Raw genomic sequence first — 11702 nt, forward strand, 5'->3', positions numbered from 1 at the left:
CCGGAGGTGATGGAGTGGGCGTCTTTGGCTTTTCCTTCCACACCTTCTTTGGCTTTGGTGCATAAGGCGGCTTCTTCTGAGCCGACTGCTCTAGCTTCTTGGTCGGTGTACTTGATTTTACTGGCGTCTTCCAATAATGGTTCCTAGGCATTGTTGTTTCCTTTTCCAGGAAATTTTGCATAAACTTTACCAGACTATCCGTGTTGGGCGGCTCCACTTCAACCACTTGAATATTTTGCGGGTTTGGCCCGTACTTGTTTCTGACCATGGAACATTGTTCGGTCCTTGATTGAAACTCAAACTTTTCCTCCTTCCCGTTGATATGGAAACGGATACTCCCCGTTCCTACGTCAATGTTAGCTCCTGTGGTGCTATGGAACGGACGCCCTAGGATGAGCGGCGTCTCTTTTCCTATTTCCATATCCAGCACCACAAATTCAACCGGGATGAAGAAATCCCGTATCTTGACTGGCACATCCTCTGCTATCCCTGCTGGGTAACGGACTGACGAGTCAGCTAGTTGTAGGCCCATCGGTGTTGGTGCCAACACCGTGAAGTTGAGCTTGTCAAAGACTTCCTTTGGCATGACGCTGACACTGGCTCCAAGATCGCACAGGGCCTGGTCGAACTACTGTGCCCCGATCGAGCAGGTGATCGTAGGACACCCTGGATCCTTCTTCTGCTCCGGGAGCTTGTGGAGTATGACGTTGCTGCATTGCTCCGTCAGCTTAACCACCTCCGTTGTTGGGAGCGGTCTCTTGTTGTTGAGGATATCCTTGAGATAACGGGCATATGTTTTGAAAAGCGGAAGCGAAGCCATCTAGCTTAACATTAATATTTTCAAGGATCTTTTCATTGACAGCTAGCTTTTTACTTAAGGCATCAGTGGTTTTAGCTTGCGCAAAAACGAGATCCTTCAAGGAGGGTTGGTTAGAGAAGTTACCGTTGTTGTTACCTCCTTGATAATATGGGCGTGGCTGGTTCCACCCCTGACCTCCTTGTGGACGGTACCTGTTGTTGTTGTTGCCCATGAACATCACCTGTTCACGGGTCTCCGGGCAGTCATTCCCAGAATGACCCGTGTTGCCGCAGACCTCACACATAACGTGTGAGTCCAAGGCCTTGACGGTGCCTTGAGGCCGTTTGTCGTGGTCGTCCAATCGCTTCATGAGGAGGTCCAGCTTGGCAACAAGTAATTCCGTCTCCTTGATGGTGTGCATGCCTCGTTGACGGGTCTGGAGTCATTCCTCGCTCCAACCCATATTGGAGACCATCTTCTCTATCAAATCAACGGCTCCTCGAACCGTCTTGGAGAAGAAAGCTCCTCCAGCTGCCGTGTCCAAGTGATCGTGGGACATGGGCGTGAGTCCGTTGTAGAAGTTCTGCTGGATCAGCCAGCCGTCCATCCCATGATGAGGACAGGCGGGCACATATTCCTGCAGTCGTTCCCATGCTTCAGGAATGCACTCGTCCCTCGTCTGCTGGAAACTAGAAGTCCTTCCACGAAGGGCATTGGTTTTGCCCATCGGGAAGAACTTCGAGAGGAATGCCGTAGAACACGAGGAGGGAAAACAGGAACAGCCTTAGCCTGACGGCGTTCGGACTGACGCCCTTTATAGTGTATGTGCTACAGATCTCTAGGAACTGCTGCAGATGAGCATTGGCATCCTCATTAGGCTTGCTGTAGAACGGGCTAGCCTGCGACATTGTGTTGAGGCTGGACTTCAAGTCAAAATCCACGTCTCCCATGTTGATCTGTGGCCCAATGGCCACATTCTCAGCAGAGCGAGCAGCGGACTCGCGAAGAGTCTTGTCAGCCATAGTCTTGAAACTCGGTGGCGCTGGTACGGCTGGTTTCTTTGTCAGTAGAGTTTTCTGCGAAGCAACGACTCGCGGCCTGACGCTCCAAAAGAAAGCTTCTAGATTTTCTTTAAAGTTTTCTAGCGAATTGAAACCAGTCATGCACTACCCTGTTTTCATAATAAAAGTGAAAATAAACAAGGTTAGCTTACAAAGGGAAATGATTATTAGTTCAGGTAATCTCTATTATGAATCTTTTCCGACAACGGCGCCAGAAATGCTTGTTGGTATTTCTTAACGACATTACTAGAAATATAATTCCCAGCAATGGCGCAGAAATACTCCTGGTATATTATGGTTACAGAGTTCATCCGCAAGAGCACGGATATACCATTGTAGCATTTCACCCGAGAGTATTCCAAGGGTATCGTATTTATTTTATCCCGTGGGAAGATCATGTAGAGAGAACTTGACTAATAATTTTTATATTACTTGTGATAATCATATCCTAAGCAGGGGTTAAGATAATCGAAGGGTAGAGTGACACACAAGCAGTAAGCTACTCATTCTCATAATAAAATATATAAGCTAAGTGGAAAGAAAAGAGAAAGAGAATCTATTCTTATACTTCTAATATACATAGTATACATACATTCTAGTTATCCGATATACTAACTAATACCCTCTATCCGATGCCCTCCTAGTACTTCGAGAAGCCACCCCTGATTGCTAAGTTCCTTACGACAACCCGTCATGACCACACAACCGGGGCTAAAATACGGAGGTCTACCCTCCCCAGGAAATTAACTTACGACTATCTACATGCGCGGATGAATACCCGTACTGAGCTGTCACCATCAGTGGCCCACCTCTCATCCGCAGCATATAAACCCAAATAATAATATATCGTAATCTAGACACCATGCCTAAACTACCAGATACTACTCTAATATCATCGTCATGACATAGCGTAATTGCATAAGCAAACCCTATACTCGCACCAAAGCATCTCCTAGATAAGCTAGCAATATATTCAGTATAACATGAACATAATGTAAAATAGGTATTCATATACTCGGAAAGTATTTCAATACCATAAATGTATAAAGAGGAGTATTCTAATAAAAGTACAAAGCTTACAAAAGAGGAAAGGAAAGCTACTAGAGCCATACCCGAACTCTTCCGAAGGCTTCCGAACTCTATTCCTATTCCACTAGCTTAAGAACACTAAGCTAACTTGAGAGAATATGAGAGAGCTCTTGCTTGAGGTGTGTGTTGAAGTGAAGAGAGTGAAATCCTTATATAGGCTGCCAATGATGGTTGTGGCAGTTGGAATGGTCGGAATTGCCCTCCAACCGTCATTGGGGAGTGATCCACGCCGTCCAAAAAAAACCCTGCATCCAGCAGTGCCAGGGGGGTTCGGCTGAACCCCCTAGTTCGGCCGAACCAGGGGCCGGCCCAACCTAGCCCAAATTCAGCAGGTGGCCTCCTCCGTTGCTTCACTTCGTAGACTTATGAATTTTGGCTCAATTCATCGTGTCAATTCTGAGTTCTTGGCACATTCATATATAAGTCTGATTCTCGACATCGTCCGATTGATTTATCGCCTGTGTTGATGTCGATTCTCCTCCACTTTATGATTATTCTCTGCAAAAGGTTAGTGAACCTAATACTAGTGGAATATTATTATTCTAACATATGTATGCATTGCAAGCATCACTAGTTCTCCTCTATTTTGGTAATATTGACGGTCGAAACTGATCGATAACGACCGTCAACAGTGGACCTCTAGGCTTGGACAAGGCCTTTTATGGGCTTACTTCATTTTATTTTTACAGTGTTTTCAATGAATTCAACTCTGAGAGTGATGTTTATATTAAAAACTTTCAACTTTCAACTTTCAAGTCAAAATTTAAGACTTTTAAGTCCTATTTTGTAACTTTCAAATGATACTTCTATCGACGAGTGATACTCGCGGACCGGATGCATAGAGTATCGGGGTACGTTGGAACAGGGGTCTACGTAGTACGACATCAAAGCAGACAAAAGACAGGGATTATACTGGTTCAGGCCCCTTGTCAGGTAATAGTGCTAATCCAGTTTATATGGGATTGATGATGATGAAAATAGATTACAAAGAGAGTAACTGAAACAGGCGATACCGACGAGATCGTAGTCGAGGGATTCGACAAGACCTCCCGGCAAGTCGGCTCCGCATACTCCAGCTTTGTAAACTTTGGTGGGTGTGTTGGCGATGAGATTCGATGCCCTTCGCCTCCCCTTAGGGTCCCTTTTATACCGTGGAATACCTTGACCCCCAAGTAAGACTTAGGGATATGTAAACTGGCACGATATAACCAGAAATTTTACCCTTTCCGAGTAGGATTCCGGCAATTTCTTAACTCATAGAGATATTTTCCATAATTTAAGATAGATTCCTAACGGCGTATACGGAAACAACCCGTACACGTGAAGGTATACCTAATAGGGATGTTCCATAAGTCGTAGGATAGAGGGTATGCCTTATCCGTAACCCTGACAGTAGCCCCCGACTTCAACTTAAATGGATTCATGTTATCGCTTGCGACTTCTCCTGATAACATGTTGTCGTACTCGTGTCGTAGGCTCTCCAGACCTTCATTATATTTGAGAGATGAAATGAATAATTCAAGTCATCAAACAAGCATAATGAAACATCCGACGCCTCGAGAGAGAAATATTGGAGACATTGCTGAGCCCTTAGCCTGCCAGTCAACTTCAGCCTGATATGTGCCCGTCAAACCACTCGAAGGCGGCGACCAGATGTGTTACACATTCAGGAGACTTGACAAAAATGGCTAAAGATCTACAACCTCTCAAATATTCCTAACTCATACTCATGTAAATCTAGTTCCCAGGATGTGCACTAGATTAACACTTTCATCTTAAGCATGATTATACATAGCAAACACAACTAAGATGAAAGAAGCTTAAGACTTACAACAACTTAATAATTACATAGGCCGACCGGCCAAATAGACTTATTAGAGAACAGCGGAAGCTTGACTACCCATTCACAAGCACACCAACTAGGGGTTTACCCCATTAAGTTCTCATCCTAGAAGAAGCAATCGGAACCCGCATCACTCAAAGACTAAGTCTAAACCTGCAAACAAAAGGTTATATCAACAGCAAGAGTCAGTACATTAAACAAGTTAATGTACTGGCAAGCACAAGTCAATCCTACCATGCTACATGTAAGGCATATATTCAAAGGAACGCAATATGTAGTTCAATTTCAGCATAAAGCAAGTTTTGTTTCACAATTCTTTTGTAAAGGAGTTGATGCTTCAATTAACAAAGACAAGTTTTAAGTTTCATTATTAACTTCTTCATAATTCCATCATAATCAATCTCTTATTGCCATACTTACAATAAGTCATAATGTATCACCACACACACAACTCAACACATTTATCAATTTCAAACCAATGTCACATGATCACATTTTTAAAACATAGTCTATACTCATGACACATCACCAAAGCGCTCATGACCATGAGCACGGCTAATCGATTAGTTTAAAGAACTCTGCAGAGTTTGTACAGCTTTACCCACATGATATGAACTCTCTAGTTTGTTTTGAGTTTGCAAGACTCAACCACACTTTTCATGTTGAATGTGATCTAGAGGCCATAACGAAGCCTTTACACTACTTAGAGCCTAGCCTTGCACCAGCACGATACGTGTTCCTCCATCCTAGGCATACTTGGAATATACCTAGAACCGTTAAGTGGCGGGCCCACGCTTTAAACTTAACGCCGTGGTGGCGGACACGACGGGAACCCACCACGTGGCACAATACCGTTGTATTGGACACACTTAGTCACCTAAACTACCACGTCGGGGTAAATAGGAAGCTCCTCTGAATTATACAAACTCATACACACCGGCCTACCAGAATGCAAGGCTAGTCCTAAATAGATTAATCAGCTTAGGCCATCCCATAATAGCACATGTGGATGTACGAATAACTTTAAATGGGTGACACAAGTTCGGTCCTTATGGACTTGGGCAAACACTCCCCCTATCGGTATGCAACTAACACCATATGCACACCACTTGCCGCCCAAGTATAAAATCACATTTTACATATTTTAGTTCGCAAATACCCATCATATTCATTTTATTCCAGAAAAGGTTCACATATGAAAATCACATTTTAATTATAGATGGAATGAGCATTTGCATATTTCTAAGCATGGCTAAGCAAGTAGTTCCACATAGAGTATATATAAACCCATTTGAGCACAAAGAGTGTACCGTAACCGTAACCATTTCTAGGGGCTCAAGCTGCAAGAGGCTCAATTATTCAAGGTAGGGAATGCAGCAAATAGGTCATAACTACCTTAACCCAATTTTAAATACCAATATAGTTTAAGTTCACATGCAACTTTGCAAACAAACATTTTCATTCCTCAAATCATGGGATACATGTGTTCAAAGGATGGGAGGAGAAAACTTGCCTTGATCAGATAAATGTTAGCACCTAATCCACTTCTTCACCGATTATGCAATTATCTAGATAAAGGACACGATATGCAATTAAACACCGAAAGAGCTAAAAATCCAAAATGCTCTAAAATGCATGATTTATGCACAGTGGTTGGTACTGATCTGAAATGAATTTAGGTGAAATAATTCCTATTTTATTTTATTCCATTTGGGAGTTATGAATTTTAGAAGTTTTATCGGTTTATAGTAGTATAGTCTTAGGTAGTGTTATAAAATACTTTTGTAAAGTGATTTTTATTATATTAGACTTCACAGGGGTGTGGAGATGTGTTTTCTAAGACTAACACATTTGGTTTCACAATTTTTGGAGTTATAATGATTTTCTTATAGATTTTACAAGTTACAACGTGTTTTAGGCATATAGTGTTTTATATGTTCATGACTTTTGAGTTATAGGTTCAGAACATGCTACTTCCTATTTGAGTTGAATAAAAGGAATAATTTGGTTAACTAAAACATTTTTATTTCACATGTTTATGGTCTTTACTACTATGGTTCATATTTTAGAAACTAGAGATGCTCTAATCTAAACTAGCAATATATTATATTAACCTAGAAATTGTCATATGAGCTAAGTTCTTCTAAGTTTTAGTGGATGAGGATGGAACTATGGCTTCACTGGTCAATCAAGTTTTTATTTAGGTTTAATTAGACCTAAAGTGTATATATACTAATACATGTTTATGTATTACTTAAACAACACTGTGTTTAAATTCTTATTTCACTAAGTTAAGGTTTTGATCTATATTCTCTACAAAAGGTGCCAAATTTTATTTTACTGTGTTGAAGATAACTATTTGTTGGTTCTATGGAAACTTTGTTCATTTCATTTGGACTAAAAATGAATTTTCTACAAGTTTTACAAATTAAAGGCTGCTCTATGTTAGTAAATCCTTATATGAATATTTAGAGACTTTTACTACACAGTAAGTAAATAATCTTATTTCATAACATGGAAATACATGTTTTGGTGATCCTACAGAACTTAAGTTTACTCAAATTGAAGCTAAATTGGGTTCTACATGAATTTCTAAAGTTTAGCTTATCTAAAACTAATCATTATAGATATAATAGTTTTAGAGGCATTTGATGCAAAGTAAGTAATTACTTTTATTTCACCTAATCAGAGAGTGCATATGATGAATCTGCAGTTTTTGAGTTTGTTTCAAAATGAGTTGAGATGAATTTTCTATGTATTTTATAAGTTTGTACATGTTTTATGTATGACCTATCTTAGATAAATTTTAGAGACATTATTTGTACAGTGAGTGTCAAGTTTTATATTCCTGGAATAAAGTTCATAACTTCAAGAATCTACAGCAACTGGAATCACTTCAAAATGAGCTATATTTGATTTTATATAGATTTTACAACTTTGTGCATTTTTCTGCTAAACATATATTTGTTTGGGCATTTTCCTAATTATTCTTCAGATTTTAAAGGATGGGGTCCACATGGCTGTGAGGGACCAATATGCACAAAGGCCCTTGAGGTTTCTAGGAATCAACCCGCAGTCCTAGGCCCATATGTCAGTGTGTTTCTACAATTGTAAACGGATCCCTGCACTTAATCTAATTCACGGAAGTCATCCCTCTACTCTAGACAGAGCAGAGCTAGCCATGGCTGAGCTCAATCTCGAGCTCGCCGGCGGCAAACGGTGGCTCGTTTGAGGTTGAGGTCAAGAGATAAAATGAAGAGCAAGCTCTCACGATTCCATTCCTCTAGTTTTCTTGGTTAGAGGACATCGGAGTAGCGCCGATGGCGAGTGTGAGCGGCAGTGGTTCTTGGGGTGAAAGTGCATGTGTGCATGGAAGTCGATTCCGAACGAAAAGGATGCATGCATGTGGTCTTCTAGCCTTCAAGATGCTCACCGTGGGTCGAGCTAGGGTTGTCGAGGTCTTGGCGGCAGCAGTGACTTGTGGAACGGCTCGGCGACGGCGCTCCTCCTCGGGTGAACGACGACGGCTCGAACGGGACAATGAGCTGCTTCAAGCAAGCATGCACGAGGGTTGTGAGGTCAAGGAGATGGTGTATGTGCAAGGAATCGAACAATGGCTCACCGAGGCAGCGGTAATCGATGATGACGGCAGAGGCGATTCTAGATCGGCGCCGGTGAAGAAAAGATGCGTTCTCCAAGTCCTTCACATCTCCGGCTGGGGTTCTTGAGGCGTGTTGAAGAGGAGGTTGAGGCGATGACGATGGCGCAACCGCTTGCTCAGAGGTGGTCGAGAATGGCCGGACGACGACGATGGTTGAAGCGGCGGCGCTCCGGTGCGTGCTCCAGGGCGTTGTCGGCGTGGCTTGTGTTCTCGGCGATGCACTGCACGAGAGGGGTTTAGGTCAAAAGAGGAAATGCTCGGCATTATGTGGAGAGATGGGAACGCGAAAGAGATGGAGGTGACCTTGACTCAAACGGAGATGGCGAAGGTCGTCGTCACTACGACCAGCGGCGAGGTTGAGGATGACGGAGAGGCTGAGGACCTCTCCCTTGGCTTCTTCAGCTCCTGAGTGATGTGTGGAGTTGGGCGACTCGGTCTGGAGGAGATGGAGGCATGACTCAGTGACTTGAAGGCATCGACACGTCTTCACCACACGTCGACGCGTCCAGGACTCGGTCGGCTCTCGATCTGTCCCTCTCTGTGTTTCTTGGTCGGCTAAGGATGAAGGACAGAGGAAGGGCCAGCTGAAGAGGCTGCCAGGTGGGTCCAGGTCATGGCAAACTAGGCTAGGGTGAGAGGGTTGGGCAGAAGACTGGGTAAACTTGATTTTTAGATTAATTTTCGGAATTATTTTCTCCTCTAATTTGTAACTCCATAATTTAATGTGTGGACCAAATAAATTAGTGTTGATTTTACTGGAGGTAGATGATTACACCTAGATTCCATTTTCTTTGGTTGCACTTAAAAATAATGGGTAGACTGCTCACAGAAATTAAACAAAGATGGGCTATTAGAAAGCTAGATTGAATTTTTAGGAGGCTTAAACAGAGGAGGAAAATTCTAGAAAAATTATATTTAGGCATGATAAATAATCTAGTATTTGAATAAATTATTTTCCATGTTCACTTATGAGCAGTTAAATGTACTTTTGGATGAAGTATGGCTTTAGCCGATTAAAATTTAATTTGATTCCTTTTAGTTTTCTGCTTTGACTGATTAATTTGTGGTATTAAACTTAGTTATTAACTTGTACCAATATTATAGTGAATTGCTTGTGCTAAACATTGTCTATCTAATTTTTTTCCATGGTTTTTAACTTGCACATAATATTTTAGAAAATTAGGATTACTTTACTTTGTATATGTGTTCCCACTTCATAATTGCACCTAATATTGTTACAGGGATTACATTAAACTTCTTTTGGGCTGAGAAGATGATATTTGAGTTTAATATTAAGTCCACATGTTATCACCCAAGATTAACTATTGGTTTGTTTAGTAATTTTAACCCTTTTAGTTTATGCTCATGAGACCTATTATGAAAAGCGAGACCAAAATCCAAATGCACAAGGGACTCGAGCCTAGGCATGCATTATGCATATGTATGCTCAAAAGCTTGATGACATTTCTAGTCTAATGTTGGGAATGAAAAGGTTTTATTTTGTTCTCAAATTTTAATCATGAAATGGTTTAAGTTGGTCATCACCTAAATTAAAACGGAAATTTTTGGCTCTCAAAAATTGTAGAAGTTAACCTCTAACTATTTTGACAAGAAATTTTAAGTCCTAGAATTTCGGGTATGTTACAACTAGCTAGGTCAATCTCAGTTGTTTAACCGTAGAGACATGGAGCTATCGACAACGCTTGCAGGGAGCCCATCGATTCGAATTTTGAATTTAAATTGAAGTCTGAACAACGGCCTTTAAAGGGCCTCAGGAAATTTCGGCGGCAATCCCTCCCCTTTCCTCGAAATGCGAACCGTTAGGTAGTGCGCCTATTCAATAGAATTTTGGGATCCATTTCGAGTTCGCCTGCCATAAAACCTTTACTATTCTCCGGCTCCCTCGGACTCTCCGTTTCCCCCATCTTCGACACCTTCCACTGGCGGTCCTCTTCCAATGATCTCCTTCCAATGGCGGACCTCGAGCAGTCTTCCTCCGACATGGCCGCGTTGAAGAAGTTGTACAATGAGGGGGCCATCCCCCCAAAGCAGACCATGGCAAGGGAAGCAGGAGGACTGACCCTTCCCCCTGCTAACAGTGAAATTTGGTAAGACCGGAGTAGTCATCGGCTTAGAGTCAGCATCGGCTTCGAAGTCCTGAGATTAGCCGACGAGAGTTGTTAAGTCGTCAGTTGTCGGATTCTTGCTATATTCGGTTGAGGAAATTGATCTACTAAAGGAAGCTTGTCCAGAAGAGACCGAGTTCAAAGAGAATGCGGCATGGCAAATATATCTAGTTTTATCATATGTCTCTGTTAATCTAGTTTTAGCATATCAATTTAGCTCTATTGGCTACTTCTCGTTTTAGGGTTTCTGCCGGTATCGGCTAAATCGCGTTGCTAGATTAGATTAGCTTAGACATCTACCACCCTGAAAACTCAGTCAACGGCTTGATTGTCTAGATATTATGTTTCCTTTCATACTTAGTGCTGCATCAGTTAAGTTTGATTTGCTAAGTCAAGCTTAGAACCATAATCTCTAGCCTGCTTCTTGATTGCCAATAAGGGTTTCATCGGAGTTTCATCTAGTGAGTTATCTGGACGTTGCATCGGCTCATAAGGATTGCATATACATATAAGTTCGATTTAGCCGATGACAACAAAGGTTTCACTGTTTAATCGAAACATGTGGATTTCATGACATCGGACCTCCAACCGATGTGTGCTTTAACCTTCGGATCGATGCTTATTTATCATATCATTGCTAGCCGATTGGTTTATACTGCATTATATTGTTATTTTATTATATCATCATCAGCCGAATGCCTTTATATCATTATCTACATTGGACATATAGCCGATTGCTTAAACCCTATCGCGATCGGCTGTTTTGATCTCCTATTTGCATATCTTGTCAGTTGCAGGATCAAACTGACTGGCACGCCCGCATCTCACCATCCTTTGGACCTGCACTGGAGCAAAGCAGATCTCCCAGGCCGGTGTGTTCGATTTTTTCGTCAACACAAATTGGCACGTCTGGTGGGACCACGAATTTTATATCCACATGTCTGAAGAAGAACTCAATGCCAAGATCATGGTCACGATGGAGAATTTAACTGAGGAACAACGATATCGGCTCGGGGGGCAAGCGCATCAGTTCCAGCATGGTGGATCACATCAGTATCGGCTCATGAAAGCCGATTGCAAGAAGCAAAGGAAGATCGGTTTTGGAGTTATCAAGACAAGAAAA

The 11702-nt window shown here is 41.9% G+C and overlaps 1 non-coding gene and 1 pseudogene across 1 annotated transcript; one reads left to right on the forward strand and one right to left on the reverse strand.

Moving 5' to 3' along the window:
• The first annotated feature begins 1404 nt into the window (after positions 1 to 1404).
• Positions 1405 to 1511, forward strand: LOC127785537 (small nucleolar RNA R71). Its single transcript, XR_008019787.1, has one exon. It is a non-coding gene; the product is annotated as a small nucleolar RNA R71 (small nucleolar RNA).
• A 4817-nt stretch (positions 1512 to 6328) lies between these two features.
• Positions 6329 to 8717, reverse strand: LOC127784107 (uncharacterized; annotated as a pseudogene).
• Positions 8718 to 11702: the final 2985 nt, after the last annotated feature.

This window comes from Oryza glaberrima, chromosome 9, assembly GCF_000147395.1.
Source record: "Oryza glaberrima chromosome 9, OglaRS2, whole genome shotgun sequence".
NCBI lineage: Eukaryota > Viridiplantae > Streptophyta > Magnoliopsida > Poales > Poaceae > Oryza > Oryza glaberrima.